Raw genomic sequence first — 16431 nt, 5'->3', positions numbered from 1 at the left:
ACTAACCCTTTAAAGCAGATGAATGTATATATAGGACACTTAGAGACTACAAAGGGACACCAAATTATATAAGGAGTCCATTTAATTCAGAAATGTATGCACAACAAAGCACCCATAAAAAAAAAAAAAATACATTACAGAAAAAAAAAAAACTTCTCAGAATTCACAGTGTATAGTAGGCCTAGATGCGTGTAGTGCAACAGCAAAGATCTTGTTTACATTTTAGACAATTTGTGATACAAAACGTACGAACAAAAAAAAAAAAAAACTAAAACAACTGCCTTGACCTGACTGCATAGTACCTACTACAGTACACGGATATTTTCTGTATTTCTGTTAGTCTTTAATGTTCTATTATTTTGGAATTTAAAAGGTTTTCTAGTATGTCTGAATTTTTGGGGCTACCATTGTGCTGAAGAGTAGAGCCTGTGGTTAGGTTGACGATTGGCCAAGCACCATTAATACTGTAATTACGATATTTAAAAATAATGGCTATGCACTCCTCAGCACAGTGATAGTCTCTTGTCTAAATACTTTCGAACATGCAGATATTCTTGTACTTTTGTTACCTAGCTTGAAAATATAAAACATTTACAATGTAAATAATAAATAAATATAAGAAATATTACATTATATATTTCTCTCTATATATATGTGTGTGTGTTTATGCTGCATAAGTAAATATATCTGCAATATATTACACATGCAGCACCATATCTGATCACATATAAATCGATATATTATGAAGTGTATTACTGAATATAAAATTACATATATTATGATATATGTAATATAGTCCACTGGAGGCAAGTTTGTAGAATCCAAGTGCAGTTTATTTACAGACTGTGATCAAACATAAAACAAAGGCATGACATGGCTTGAACAAAACATAAACATGACAGGACCTTACCCACGGAGGTTACAGTGAAACAATTCTTGACCAAGACACATGGCAAACATGAGAGCTAAATTGGGGGGACATCTGTGAACAATGAAACAATAGGTGTGTTCGACATCGGCTGCGGCTGGATGTAACCGATTAACGAGAGTAGCCACGTGCAGGCGGGGAGGAGCTGTAAACGGAGACGTGAAGTCTGACACTTTCTGGTTCCCGTAGTGACCGCTCACGTGGTGTTTGCATACTTTACCACAGCTGAAGTGAAATAAATGCAATATTTGCCAAATAATACACAGATGTTTCAGAGACATTTTCATTCAATACTTTATGTACTGCTTCATACAGCGTTTATTTGAACAAGAATAAAGTTCAACATAAGCTACTATCAATGAAGTGGAGTCTACGTTTTTTAATCAGTTTTAATTTGATAAACATGACACAATATAACAATCGCAACTACATGAAAAGAGTGTTTACTGTTATAAAAAACTGATTTGTGAGCTTTAGAGGAACTAAAGGTGTTCGAATAAACATGAAACACACGTGATCGTTGTCATGCGGTGAATCCGGCCAATCGTGGAACAGTTGTGTCGTCATCAGAGCTCGTGCAGCCGCTCTTGAGAAGCTGCGCTGGCTGAGTTCTCCGGCTACTCTCGAATCGCTCTCGCGGTACTTTGATGGCATACATCAGTCACATGGCGTCGGCGCTGTATCAAGTCGGACAAAATTTCTAACCGGCATGCACTGCTTCAAGTCAGCCGCCGATCGGTCTGCACAGAGCTGCATGAAGTCGAACAAGCCTAATGACAACATGACACATTAGACCAGGGAACACATGGCAGGATCACATGACTAACTGGGAATCACATGACAAATACATGAAACATGACTGACATGAAACAAACAAACAAAAAAGACGTGACAATATATTAGTAAATATATTGTCACATTTTTCAATATATGAAAAGTGGCAATTCCGTATGTATTTATTATTCAATATATTGTAATATATCAACACAATATATTATTCTGTATATTTTCAAGTATACTGTTAAACCATTATATATATTAATCATTCATATATAGGGAAATATATTTTCTTTCCATAAGGGACATACACGGTTTGTTTGCGCACCAATATAATAGACTCGTGCTTACTCTACGACTCCTGAACGTCACCACATTCGTCTTTACCTTGATTACAATCCTACTCCATCAAAACTTTTCTAGTGAAATGCTGGTCTACATTATCCAGCTGACAGACGAATAAAAACAGCAACAACAAAAAGCCCTGATTTTGGGGGGAAAATCATTGGTTTGTTCAAATAAGAACTGAAGAACAAGTATATCTTTAAGATGCTCCTGACGAGACACTTACTAACATTTAATATGTCTTCTACAGGACATTTAAAAGCCAATGATCATCCATGAAGCACTTCTCTCAGGACCATTTGCTCTGATGAAGTAATTTCCTCATGACAGTTTTCAGCTGGTTACTTGACTTAACGTTATGTTGTTACTGGTGCCACTAACGACACACTCAACAAAATCAGCCCATCAACATCTGAATCCACCAGGAACTGAAAACACTGAGCAGCATCATAAACTTCAGACTGTGTCCAGGTTTCATATTGCAATACTGGAGGCTTTGATCAGACCCGCAACAATCCAAAATCTGATAAAAAAACAAAATAAAAAAAAACAATCAATGTGAGATTTTTTTTGCTTTTTTTCCACTCGTTTTGTTTGGGCTGCATTAATGTGAGTGTGTTGTTTTGGTCATACATCACCCAAACAGGTAGAGCTTCATCTTCCACGGCCTGCTGATGACAGACGACACCATCGCTGTGAGAACAGGCCTTTAATTCAATGTGCAATCAGTTTGATGGACAGCCTCTCAGCCGAGCGGTGATGAATACGGCTTCAGTATTTCATACCTGCTTTTATTCTGTTTGTGTGTCTGTAGGTGCTTGTCTACTCCTCTAGAAGTCCACTGGAAAACAGATCATTAAGATGCTGCTTTAAAATGTCAAAACAGGATGCCTGACTGAGAATCGAAGCCTCGTGCTTCTTCCTGTCCTATAGTTGTAAAGCACTACAATTGTTCTTGAGGGGCGATAATTGAGGCTGAATCATAAAACGCTGTCAAAGATTGCACATTTACAATTGTATTCCTGCTGTTTTCAATTTTCTCAGTCAAGAAATTCATTAAGTCATTACTACTAAACTGTAATGGAATATTCAGTTCAGGTGATGTCTATTAATTTGTTAATCTAGCCACTGTACTAAACAAGAACCTTTGATTGTTTTGGGCCCGGTTTCCCAAAGCGTTCTTATCTCTAAGTAGTTCTTAACCTATTCCTTAACCTCTCTCTTAACCTTATGGGACGGTTCCCGAAACGTTCATACGCTAAGTATATCTTTTGTAAGTCACACTTTCGTAAGGTTGGTCTGGACCACTCTTAGCTTTACCTTATCACTGTTGCAGGTCTATATGAATATAATTCTGAAGTTTTAATACACCCAGACAGTATTAAATTAGGCTAATTCAAGTGTTTTCATGCAAAGAATAAAATTGTCATTACACTGATTGTTGTTAGATTTTTTATTATATTATTATACAATATTATTAATTTAATTAAAACGCTCTTTTAAAGGCCAGTGAAAGCATAGGCTACTGTCAGTTAAGTCCTATTCGGACGCTAATATTGTTTCTCATGGGCTCGTCCGGTATTTTAAACATTTACAGGGTTAAGTCGGTGATTTTAGTGCCGTCCGAATCCATAATATCAGTGTTTTTCTCACCCAACCCGCGTAAAAATCCCTGGCCAAATTAGTACCTTCTGTTTTTTGACAAACAGGTCGTATGGTAATTTAATTGCCGTCTGAATCCACATCTCTGAGTTTACAAGAGATTCAAAATTCACGGTTTAAAGGTGCATTGCGCGAGAGTCTGAGTTTTCGCAGAACTACGCCCCCTCTGGCGGCAAGCGAAACTGCAACCAGAGGTGTGCACGCTCACGGACCACACGCACACGCACGCTTGCACGAGCTCGAGCTGGTCATAACCCAAGGAGCATCAGCCGCACAAATATTTTGTTTACAATCATAATGTCTTCAGAGGTAATAAAGTTTTAAATCTGCAAGTAATTTAAAATATGTGAAAGGAAAGGCAATTGAGTAAATAACACACTTATGTGTGAGGGAAAAAATGGGGGTAGTAGAAAACTTCGTTTTTTATTCCCATCTATCTCCATGTTGAACTGTGTTATGTGTTTACTGTATCCACTTATGACTATTATTATGGAAACACGTTCATGAACAATATAAGTTATAACTTTGTAAAAGCTCAAAATTGTAATCATGATACCATACCATACACAGTCGGTCAACAAAGTACACCCAAATGTCTCAAGGTAATAAACAATCAAGTGGCACTATGACGTTACCATAAAAGCCAAACAGGCTAATCCGCCGAAGATTTGCGGGGGTTTAGCCTGTTTTATTGATCAGCTAAGTAGCATATTCCAATAGCAATACATCGTAATTAAGCAGTAATTTGCTCAAAATTTGTGTCTAAGTATCTAACTTATATATCAGCATTTTATATCACAATCATTCTGAACCTGATCACTGACAATGGTAAGTTAGTAAAACCTATTCCGATTGTACATTTATAGCTTACGCTAAAGCATTACACATTTTATGGATCGTCATTTATTGTCATTATTGGCCGTATCAGACATTAGAGAATGGGATATATCTTACCTTTTTATCAAGAAAAAAGCCAACTGAGGATCCCGTTTGAGCCCTAGAGCAGACCGGAGATCTCTCCATTTGTTGAAAGCCTTCCCTATGTTTACTCTCGTCTTACCCCGACGCCTGTCTGACTCCAATTTGGACCTTTTGGTTGCACTAGACAAAAGTTATCTTTTTTTTTTTTATCTTACGTGGAGTTTGCGTTGGTGTTTGAAATGAACTACAAGCCGGTCTCTTAGAATCCATTTTCTACGGAGAATGGCGGCGTCGGCGCATACACAAACCTGCCAGACATATGAGCGTGCCGTGAACGCGCATGACGTCACGCCCAGTCTCAGATTCCGACCCGAATCCCTCTTATTTATTTTACTGTACAGGATTATAGAGGCAATCGCAGTGATCAGAGAAGGGCTCATTCAGCCCATCAGGCAATTGTTTAAGCATGTATGGGTTAGAAAACGGGTATTTTTTACATGAAAAGTTGCGCAATGCACCTTTAAATCCTTTTTGATCACTGCCGAGCACCGTACGCAAGATGTAAACTTTTATTACTGAAATGCTGGAAAGTATTTACAAGAACAATATTTCATCGCAGCTCCACCTCAGCGAACAAAAATGGGAAAGAGAAGAAGGCACGTAAATTTTTGAAAAGGTTATTGTGGCAGCAATATATGTTACAATTTTAAAATATGTAGGCTAGGCTATTATAGGCTATTATAGTTTGGATTATTTTTTATAATATCCAATAATCATAATAAATTGCAATTTCAACTATTTCTGAAGTGCTTCATTTATAAAGATCACCGCTTTCTCGCATAAACAGCCCCTGCACGAGAGAATAATTGATTGTCGAGCCATCGATATAAAACAATTCAGCACCATCGCCACGGACAGCACCGGGTAACGTCGCACGTAAGAAGGTATATCTTAAGTAGATTCCTAAGGTATGGTTCGGGGAACACAGTTAGGAACATAAACACCTTTGGTAAGATATATCTTTCGAGCTCTCTTAGCACGCTAAGAGTGAGCGTTATCGGGAAACCGGGCCTTGGTTATTTTCTTTAAGTTTATTCTTAGCCCTGGCTGCTTTTAGAGCCTTTTTATAACAGGAAGTGCTGTCTTTCCATGCAATTCTAAAGACCTCTAAATGAGTTTGTCTTCATTTGCGCTCTAGATTACGAGTTTCTCTCGAAGTTGACGACTAGGTCAGAGAGAAAATCCAACTCTTTTAGGATATCAACGTAGGGCCCTGGAGGTCTATATACGGTAGCTGAAGCAAGATATAGTAGGGATTTTTTTCATATATCTGAGAGTGTAACATTTAGCACAAGCACTTAAACCTGTGTCTTGTTTTCTGAGTAACATTAAGAATAGATAGTTGCAACACTACTAATGAGACGGGGCTTGTACTTATAACAGTAGCATGGGGGAGTAGAGTGAAATATAATCAATATAATATAATCAATAAATATAATATAATCAATAAGAGTGAAATAATTGTAATGGGACATTGTTGGGGCACTACAAGTCCCATCAGCCCTAGCGTTATATAAGGAAATAGTGAGGTTTGTTCACTCTCTCGCTTCCTGTCCTTGATTGTGATTTGTGGATGAATGGATGTCGCGGCACATCTAAAACTTCAAATGATGGTAGGTAGAGAGATTAGTTTGCTCTCTCGCTTCCTCTTTGCTGCATTGATTGTGATTCATGTGTGAATGATGTCGCATCAGATTGATCACTTCAGAAGAAGAGTAGCGGACGAGCAGTTATGTTAAATGCTGGTGCAGTATTATTGAGAGCTGAATATATGATAATGAGGTACCTGTTAAGGAGGTAGTAGTTTTATAATTTTATGAAATTGTTTTTAGTATTATGTTTTAATGATTTTATTTTCTTTTGTTTTTAGTGTTTTGGCCGGATTATTGCCTGACTGATTGTTGCCTGAGTGTCAGTCAAAATAACGGATCTTAGAGGTATTGTTTAATTTGAAGGGAACTTTTGAATGTTTTTCTATTATGTGCAGCATTTATCTTGAATGTTTTATTTTATTGATTTTTTTTATTGTATTTTTTATTTATTTATTTATATATTGTAAATAAGTCTTTTTTTGTAATTAACTGTGTTTCCCCTTACAGGGATGCACGGTTACCGTTTACTTTAGATTTCATTTTCTTTGGTTTATTTATTTTTTTGTTGGATGTTGGACCATAATTGCATAGGAAAACCTAGGCCATAAAAGGATAGTAATGGTTTCATGATGCTGACTGGTTTGTTCTACTTGCATTACCCACTGTTAATTAATTTGTTTTTCTTTCTTTTTGTAGATTTCTTTTTAAACCAGCGATGGCTTCTGGGTTACCCTCACTGTGTGGATGGCGGTGGTGAGGTGGCTGGGATCATGTGGTGGTTTGGTCACTTTATTTGTGTTTCTTTCTTTTTATATGTAGGTTTGCAGTGTGATTGCTGTGAGCATTGTTGTGGTGAGAGCATTTTGAATGCCACTGTCTTCACGATATAGGTAACCCGTGGCTATCTGTGGGTTGTTTTAGCCTTTTATATAATTTTAGTTTTTTCATTTATTATTTTTTTCTTTGTGGGTATTTGCATTGAAGATCTGTTGCACCTTTTTATTATTAATTATTTGAATAAAAAAATTTGCCTGTTGATTGAAGCTGCACTACCGCTTTGCACCTGATTATTTACCCCATGTGGGTCATAATGTTACATAATCATTTTGTTTAAGCCAGGTTTCAGTTAGGCAGAGTACATCAAAACTATTATCTGTGATCATTTCATTTACAATAACTGCCTTAGGTGTGAGCGATCTAATGGAGCCCGAACTTTAGAAACTGTTTTTGTTCACTAACTTTGAGCTTTTCTGGTTTAATCATGATCAGATTTTTTTCTAGATCCTAGAATAGAAGATCTAGATCTAGAATTTTTGTTTGACCTCATTAATCAGGGAATAGGGTATATGTTGAACGTCGCATGACCAAACCGGATCACTGATCCACACAGAGAAAGTGTTAACAGCAGTATGAACTGATGCTGATATATGGACTTTTAAGGTAATCAGTTAACTAGTGATGGGTTCATTTTGCATGCGCAACATCCTATGGGTTCTGTACAGGAAACCAAAATGATTAGTTCATCTCTCGAGTCTTCGGGTTCGGGTCATTTTCAGTCTTCCTGTCAGTCCCATATAGAGACTATGCAGTCTGTAGTCCGGAAAGATAAATGATTAGTTAATCTCTCGAGTCTTTGGGTCTGATTCTTCTGAGTCTTTTGTTCTTTTGTCATGTGATGAAAGAATGACTCGAACCCGAAGACTCAAAAGATGAACTAATCAATTCTGTATCCGGTACCAACTGCATAGCTCAGCCTATGGGGCTGTCATGTGATGAACGAATGACTCGAACCCGAAGACTCAAAAGATGAACTAATAAATTCTGTATCCGGTACTACAGACTGAATAGCTCAGTTTATGAGGATGTCACGGGATGAACGAACGGCTTCGGGAGTGAGGTAAACTACAGTAACAGACTGCATAGCCTGAAGACCCAGATAAATTAATCATTTCTGTTTCTCAAAATTTGGCCTTTTCCTTGCATTGCAATTTTTTTTTTTCTTATTCTAAATGCGATCAACATTTGATGTGTTTGGGGAATTTGGCTTACATGTAACATTTTAAATACATTCTGCTGAAATTACCGAAATTATGTTCATTTTGAAGAACGAGATTCAAAGATCCGAGTCAGTAAAATTATCCGAACTTTCCACTACTACAGCTAACCTAACTAGTTCACTTTGTTATTGGCATTTTATTCTATTTAAACATCTAAATGTTAGTGCGAAGAATTAAATTAAAATAAAATAAAAAAAAAACTTTTAGATATCAATCTGCACATGCGAGGGACATTGGTTAAGTTCATCTTTGCTCGCTCCTTTTTATCTTCAGTAAAACAGCTAACTTTTTTTCACAAAGCACATACAAAAGACCTGAACCGGAAGCGATTCAATCTGTTTTACAGAATATGGAAGTTAAGTTGCACATAAGCCCTATAGACACAGTATTTATAGACTGTACTACACACGTAAGTGGGTAGAACAAAGACTGTGATTTGAGGTTTGAATTACTGTTGTCCGACAGAAGATACACTCCGATTTGGCTGGGGTGCAGGCCATCAGCACGGAAGAGCCTAGGTCGCTTCCAGAAAAAAATCCAATTATTTACAAAGAGCAGGTTCTGTTCACCAAGACATTGACCATTAATTTAGAGCAAATTATCTACTGAACCTTTAACGTCCTTGTTATGTGGGAAGCGGTCCGGACACTATGATCCTCACCACGGACCCTGGGTGATTCTACCGCAAAAGTCGCAAGCCAGGCCCGGGGCCAAATCTTCTCCTCTCCGTCAGCCCGCAATGTTTCTATCGCTAATCGCCGATCCCGTAGCCTCGAATCTGCCTCCATGGCCTCCAGCTCCAACTGCACCACGTGCAGCTCAAACATGTCCTCACCTGCAGTCAAAGCTAGAAGCGGATGTTCGGAAAGTTGGATAAAAGTAGCGATTTCAAAGCAATCTGATTGTTTTCGATATATAATACTATCAGGGATATGTTCACCTGTTGTAAGAAGATAATCTACGTTTATAACATTTATTTAAAAAAGAAAGCAGAGGATTAAGAATCAACTTGAACTTTCAAGTTTCAACCTTTCAGCCCGCTAGAATGGGTGGGGCCGACTGCCTACTATAGTAACACTAAAATAGTCATCTAGTCAGATTTTTTTCGACTGAAGCACAACAGTGTTGATGTTTGCATATGTGCAGTAGCACAGCATGATACGCAAGCTTACGTCAGTAACCGGAGCATTGCCTTTTTGATAAGGTTCACTTGCATTCCGTGAGATTTTCTCTCTCTCGCATATGGGGAATGGCTGCAAAACACCAGACTACCAGCACAGAACAGAAGCTTGTCCTGCAAAGTCATAGCCTGGGGGCACTCAATGAGGGCAGGCTACTAGAGTCAAGGATTTAGAATGTCCAACAACATAAAAAGGCAGACTCAGCTTTGGTGACTGGAGTCTGAGGGTATTTTAGAAAACCACCCCTGAGGGTGGGGCTTGGTCTAGGCTGATAGGACCCATGCCTGGAGGGCTGGGACGTCCAGCTTGTAGAACCTGTCGGCGAGGACCAGCCGGCCGCCTCACAGATGTCAGCCATGGATATTCCGCTAGACCACGCTCAAGAGGAGGTGATTCCTCTGGAGGAGTGGGCCCTCACTCCAATGGGGCTGTAAGTCCAGAGACTTGTAGGCTAGCACTATCGCATCCACTAACCAATGAGACAGTCTCTGCTTCGTAACTGGCTGCCCTTTAGAGCGGCCTCCGAAGCACACAAATTGTTGCTCCGATTGGCTGGCTCAGTGCACACTGGGCAGGGTGGGTGTGATGGCTGATCACCCTCAGCAGAAGGGAGAGCAGAGAGCGATATAACCTGGGCCCGGTTCCCCGATAACGCTCACTCTTAGCGCGCTAAGAAGACTCGAAAGATATATCTTACCAAAGTTGTTTATGTTCCTAAGTGTGTTCCCCGAACCATACCTTAGGAAGCTGCTTAAGATATACCTTCTTACGTGCGACGTTACCGGGTGCTGTCCGTGGTAATGGTGCTGAATTGGTTGATATCGATGGCTCGAGAATCAATTATTCTCTTGTGCAGGGGCTGTTTATGTGAGAAAGCGTTGTTCTTTATAAAAGAAGCACTTCAGAAATAGTTGAAATTGCATTTATTAGGACTCATGGGATATTATAAAAAATAATCCAAACTATAATAGCCTATAATAGCCTAGCCTACTTATTTTTTAATTGTATCATATATTGCTGCCATAATAACCATTTCAAATTTGTACGTGCTTTCTTCTCTTTCCCATTTTTGTTCGCTGAGGTGGAGCTGCGATGAAATATTGTTCTTGGAAATACTTTCCAGCATTTCAGTAATAAAAGTGTAGGCCTACATCTCGGTGCTCGGCAGTGATCAAAAAGGGTTTAAACAGTGGATTTTGAATCTCTTCTTGTAAACTCAGAGATGTGGATTCAGACGGCAATTAAATTACCACACGACCTGTTTGTCAAAAAACAGTAGGTACTAATTTGGCCAGGGATTTTTACGCGGGTTGGGTGAGAAAAAAACACTGATATTATGGATTCGGACGGCACTAAAATCACCGACTCACCCCTATAAATGTTTAAAATACCATACAAGCCCATGAGAAACAATATTAGCGTCCGAATAGGACTTAACTGACAGTAGCCTATGCTTTCACTGGCCTTTAAAAGCGCTTTTTAATTAAATTAATAACATTGTATAATAATATAATTAAAAATCTAACAACAATCAGTGTAATGACAATTTTATTCTTTGCATGAAAACACTTGAATTAGCCTAATTGAATACTGTCTGGGTGTATTAAAACTTCAGAATTATATTCGTATAGACCTGCAACAGTGATAAGGTAAAGCTAAGAGTGGTCCAGACCAACCTTACGAAAGTGTGACTTACAGAAGATATACTTAGCGTACGAACGTGTCGGGAATCGTGCCATAACGTTAAGAGAGAGGTTAAGGAATAGGTTAAGAACTACTTAGCGATAAGAACGTTTTGGGGAACCGGGCCCAGTGCTCTGAAGGGCGTGGAGAGCACTTTAGACACATAGCCTCGTCTGGGTTTAAGGACTACTTTGCTGTTGTTAGGTCCAAATTCGAGGCAGGTAGCATCCACTGAGAGAGCCTGCAATGCACAGACTTGCTTGACCGATGTCAGAGCCAGCAGGAGAGCGGTCTTTAGCGAGAGTGAACAAAGGTCAGCTGTCATAAGCAGCTCAAATGGAGGGCCTCTGAGTGCCCTCAAGACAGGTGGGACAGAATAGGACAATGGACAGGTCCCAGGAAGGGGCTAAGTTGGGACGAGGCAGGTTTAGCCTTCTGGCCCCTCTAGGAAATCTGACAATCAGGTTGTCTTCCCATTCTACTGGCCATCTATCGGTGCATGGTACGCAGTGATAGCTGGCGTGTATACTTTGAGCGTGGAAGGAGTGCATCATAGAATGGGTGGGGCACAAATATGATCATAACATAAGTAATATTTGAATAGGCATGTCAATTGAACACGTCTAGTACAATTGTATGTATGTATGTATGTATGTATGTTCCAATCATATTCCCTATCAAAGTATATGCCTGTATTCTACAATGAGCTGAATACACTGGAAAACATTACCGAGTCAAACATAATAAGTCAAGAGATGCATCCTGACTAAATGCTGTTTAATATATGCATTTGGTTGGCTGAGAACATATCTGAGGCTTTGTATTGAGCACTTTAGGGAATGTGCTCTGCTGATCCTAGAGCTCTGCAATTAAATTAGTTTTTTTTTAATGATATGCTTTATTCAAATCAGTCCCTGGTGGTCCTACTAAGACAGGTGACTTATTAACTTAGGAGTTTGTGCATTCAAACATGGCATGAAAATGATGTTAGCGTCAACAGATTTTAGTGATCCACAAACATCTTGAATATACATGTGCTTACCTTTTTGCATCAAACCAGCGCTGGCATGACATCCATTAGCCATGCATGATTGCACTTGTGAGTACATTCAGCTTTTAAAATGAGCTGCAGATCGCTGCTATCCTTGGAGAGCATGCATATTGTGGATTATTGCTGGCTGCTTGATGTTGTTTCTTGCCATCTGTGACTTGCAAACTCTGGGTGAAGCAACATGGGTGTGTTTCATAATTGGAGTGAGTTTCCAAGCATTCATTAGCACCACCACAGCTTTTCATTTAACAACTTTTCACTTGACTTTAGGGAGACTCATTCTGGATTCAGGACAATTGAAATTAAAGGATTAGTTCACTTAAAAAAAAAAAATTTGCTGATAATTTACTCACTCCAATGTCATCCAAGATATCCATGTCTTTCTTTCTTCAGTCGAAAAGAAATTAAGCCAACCAACTATACCAATGTTCAAAGAAGGTTCAAATGTCCGTCTCAGTGCAGCTTCAAAGTCTCTACACAATCCCAGTCGAGAAATAAGGGTCTTATCTCGTGATATATATATATACTTTTTAACCACAAATGCTTGTCGTGTACCATCTCTGAGATGTGCCAAGCATTGCATCATCACGTTGGAAAGGTCACGCGTCACGTCATCTAAGTTATTTGTCTGTGTACTCCGGTTCAAAAAGGTAGGGAAGGGCGAAAAATGTTATCTCATTTTCTCCTCCAACCTCAAAATCGTCCGACATCTTTGTTTTAATTTATTATTATTATTTTTTTTTTTTTCGTGACCTTTCCAACGTGATGACGTAATACATCTCAGAGATGTCACACAGTTCGTTTAGTTTAAGTCCCATGTTTGCAGACACATCTTTCTGACTAGAGCGATCCATCCTGGTGTTTGCAATTACCATGAGCACTTAGGGTGGTCTGGAGGAGATCGAATCTAGTGGTGTATTAACTTGGTGATTCAATAACTTGGTGATTCAGGACACAAACTTGTGATGTGCTCTCCCTCTCTGACCTGGATGAAGAGATTAGAAACATCTTTTATTTACTACATCCACCATCTTTCAAATACTGAGCCTATACACTCCTCATAGATGAGCTGCTGTTGCCTTCATTTTCTTTCTTTTTACAAATGTCTTACCATGTTTTTCAGATGAAACCACTTGTTATATGGCCAAAAAGAGAACAGTTGGTAAAAACCATGCTAATACAATTCAAAAAACAATTTGGGAAAAAAATGTGTTGTTATTATCGACTGCTTTAAGGTCTTTATAGATCTTACATCTAACCTTATAGCCAGAGCAGAAACATGGTCATCCTACAAGCACCATAACACAGTCAAGTTTTTGATTGGTATTTCACCACAGGGCACAGGCTCTTACATATCAAATTCATGGGGAGGAAGAGTAAGTGATAAGTACATAACCAAAAACTGTGGCTTTCTGGACAAAATTTTACCTGGTGATTTAGTTATTGCTGGCCGTGGCTTTGATATTCAGGACAATTTAGGTTGCATTATGGCTCAGGTAAATATGCCAGCCTTTATGTCGCAGCTAGCTCCAGTTGACTTAGAAACCATAAGGAAAATCACTCATGTTAGGATTCATGTTGAACGTGTGATTGGAACAGTAGTGTGCGCCAGAAATATTGTATATTGGGGGAGACATTGCCAATTGATTTCTTGATGAGAAAAGATTGTACAATATTTCGTACAATAGACAAGATTGGACTTGTCTGTTGTGCTCTGGTGAACCTTTGTCCATCAGTTGTTGATTTTGACTGAAGGTGCTTGGTAGGCTATGTTGGTAAAAATAATATTTGTGATTTCATTGTAAATATCTAAAAAGTATTGTTGTGTAGTACAAACACATAGTATACCTATCAGTATTATTTTGTGTCGTTTTCATTTCTGTGTGTTGGTTTCTCGTGCTTCAGTTCAGTCTTGATCACCTGCTAGTTAGTCTCCTTGGTTACTAATTATGTTCAGCTGTCTGTCGTTAAGTTCCCTGTGTATTAATACCCCCTGTTTTGTTCAGTTCATTGTTGATTCTCGTCTTTATGTGAGATTGTTCTCGCTGCCTTCCTCCATGTATTATCTTTGTTTATTAAAGAAAGTTAGCATTTAGTCTTCCTTGTCTTCATTCTGAGAACTACCACATCAGTTGTGACAGAAGAACCGACTATAAAGTATGGCGTTTCCCACATCCATCAAAACCCAACCGATCATCTAATAACCTGTTTCCAGAATGGCCGCTCGATCGAAGAATATGTGAAAGAGTTCCTAAAATGTTTAAAGTTCCTAAAAAAAAAAAGACAGATGACGCCCTAAAGAACGTGTTCGGGCTTGGATTGGACGATCCTCTGCACCAGCCAGCTTCAGCCACAAAACCAGGTTCATTCGCACAATACCTGGATCATGTGCTGTTGTTGAGCGGTTCAGCCTTCACCGTGGGTGAGGCTGATGATGACATCGCCAATCAACCACCATCACCAGCCATCTTCCTCGCCACACCACCTTCATATCTTCACGTCATGCCTGCCCAACCTTAGCTTCGTAACGTCATGCCTCACCTCCCAAGCCCTCGGCAAAGATGACCACCGCCTGCTCCAAGACCTGTTCCTGTTCCTCGACCTGTTCCTGTTCCTCGACCTGTTCCTGCTCCAAGACCTGTTCCTGCTCTAAGAACTGTTCCTGCTCCAAGACCTGTCCCAGAGTCTGTTCCTGAGTCGGAGTCTGAACCCAGCACCCGCCGCGGACCACGAGCTTGAGCCACCTCCATGCTGGGCTGGAGAACTGTGAGACAGTTCTCAAATGAGCCAGTTGAGGAGCGCTGGCTCATCAACTGTACCACATTCTCTATCATGGATGACACGATCCCACCCAATATGTTGCCCACCCCATTATCACCATCTCCACTGATTCCATCATATTCCCTGGACTTATCTACCCCAATGGTGTCTCATAGCTCCTCAACTCTGCCCTCGCTACTGATTCCCACCAGCTTGTTGGCTGCACCTTGGGCTCTTTCGACCCTCCACCCCTTCAGCTTCACTGGGATCCTCCTTCTCTCTGGTTCCACCGTGGTCCTCGCTCCCTCCGGTGTCGCCCCGTTCTGCCAGGTCCCCGTCTACACCTTGGTACAATTGTATTAAAAGAGCAAAAGAACAGTTGGGTATGCCACAACTTTATTGTATGATGTACAAATTGTGAAAATGTACTCAATTCTGAAATAAAACTGTAACAAAGTTATCAGTGTGAATTGCCTAAATAACACATTACATTTTCGAAAGGAAATTAATTAATACATATTAAAATAGAACGTTCAACCTAATTTAAATAAAGTGCCTTAAAAAAAAAAAAAAAAAAAAAACTGTATAATGCTTGACTACACTTAGGCTGTACATCACAGATGTAAATGAAAACATGTGAAGCTACAGAATGGTTTACTGTAGGTAACTATTATTATTATTATTATTATTATATATATTTTTTTTTTACTTAAAGGGAAAGTTCACCCAAAAAATGAAAATTAGCCCATGATTTACTCACCCTTAAGTCATCCTAGGTATATATGACATTCTCCTTTTAGATGAATACAATTGGATTTATATATAAAATAAAAAAAAAATGTCCTGGCTTATCCAAGCTTTATAATGGCAGTGAATGGTTGTTTTTGTTTTGAAGTCCATAAAAGTGCACCAGGGGGTTAATAAAGGCCTTCTGAAGCAAAGCGAGGAGATTGTTAAAGAATAATATTCATATTTAAAACTTTATAAAGTAAGATAGCTTTCGGTCAAACGAACATACAGATTCGATTTAAGCCTAAAACGAGTAATGCGATGTACTGCTGAAATTTACACTACGCCATGACGCACTATGCTACTTCTAACGTCATAAGTTGCGGAAGTTGCGCTTTAGGCGCAAGTAGACTGCGTATGTTCATTTGGCCAAAGCTAGAATTTTACTTGTAACGTTAAATATTAATATTTTTCTTAAACAAACTCCTCGCTTTGCTTTAGAAGGCCTTTATTAACCCCCCAGAGCCGTGTGGAGCACTTTTATGATGGATGGATGCACTTTTATGGACTTCAAACCAGAAACAGAAATTCACTGCCATTATAAAGCTTGGAAGAGCAAGGACATTTTGTTTATATAACTCCGATTGTATTCGTCTGAAAGAAGAATCTCATATACACCTTGGAT

The sequence above is a fragment of the Rutilus rutilus genome (assembly GCF_951802725.1).
Source record: "Rutilus rutilus genome assembly, chromosome: 17".
NCBI classification, from domain to species: Eukaryota; Metazoa; Chordata; class Actinopteri; order Cypriniformes; family Leuciscidae; genus Rutilus; species Rutilus rutilus.
This window is presented reverse-complemented; position numbering follows the sequence as displayed.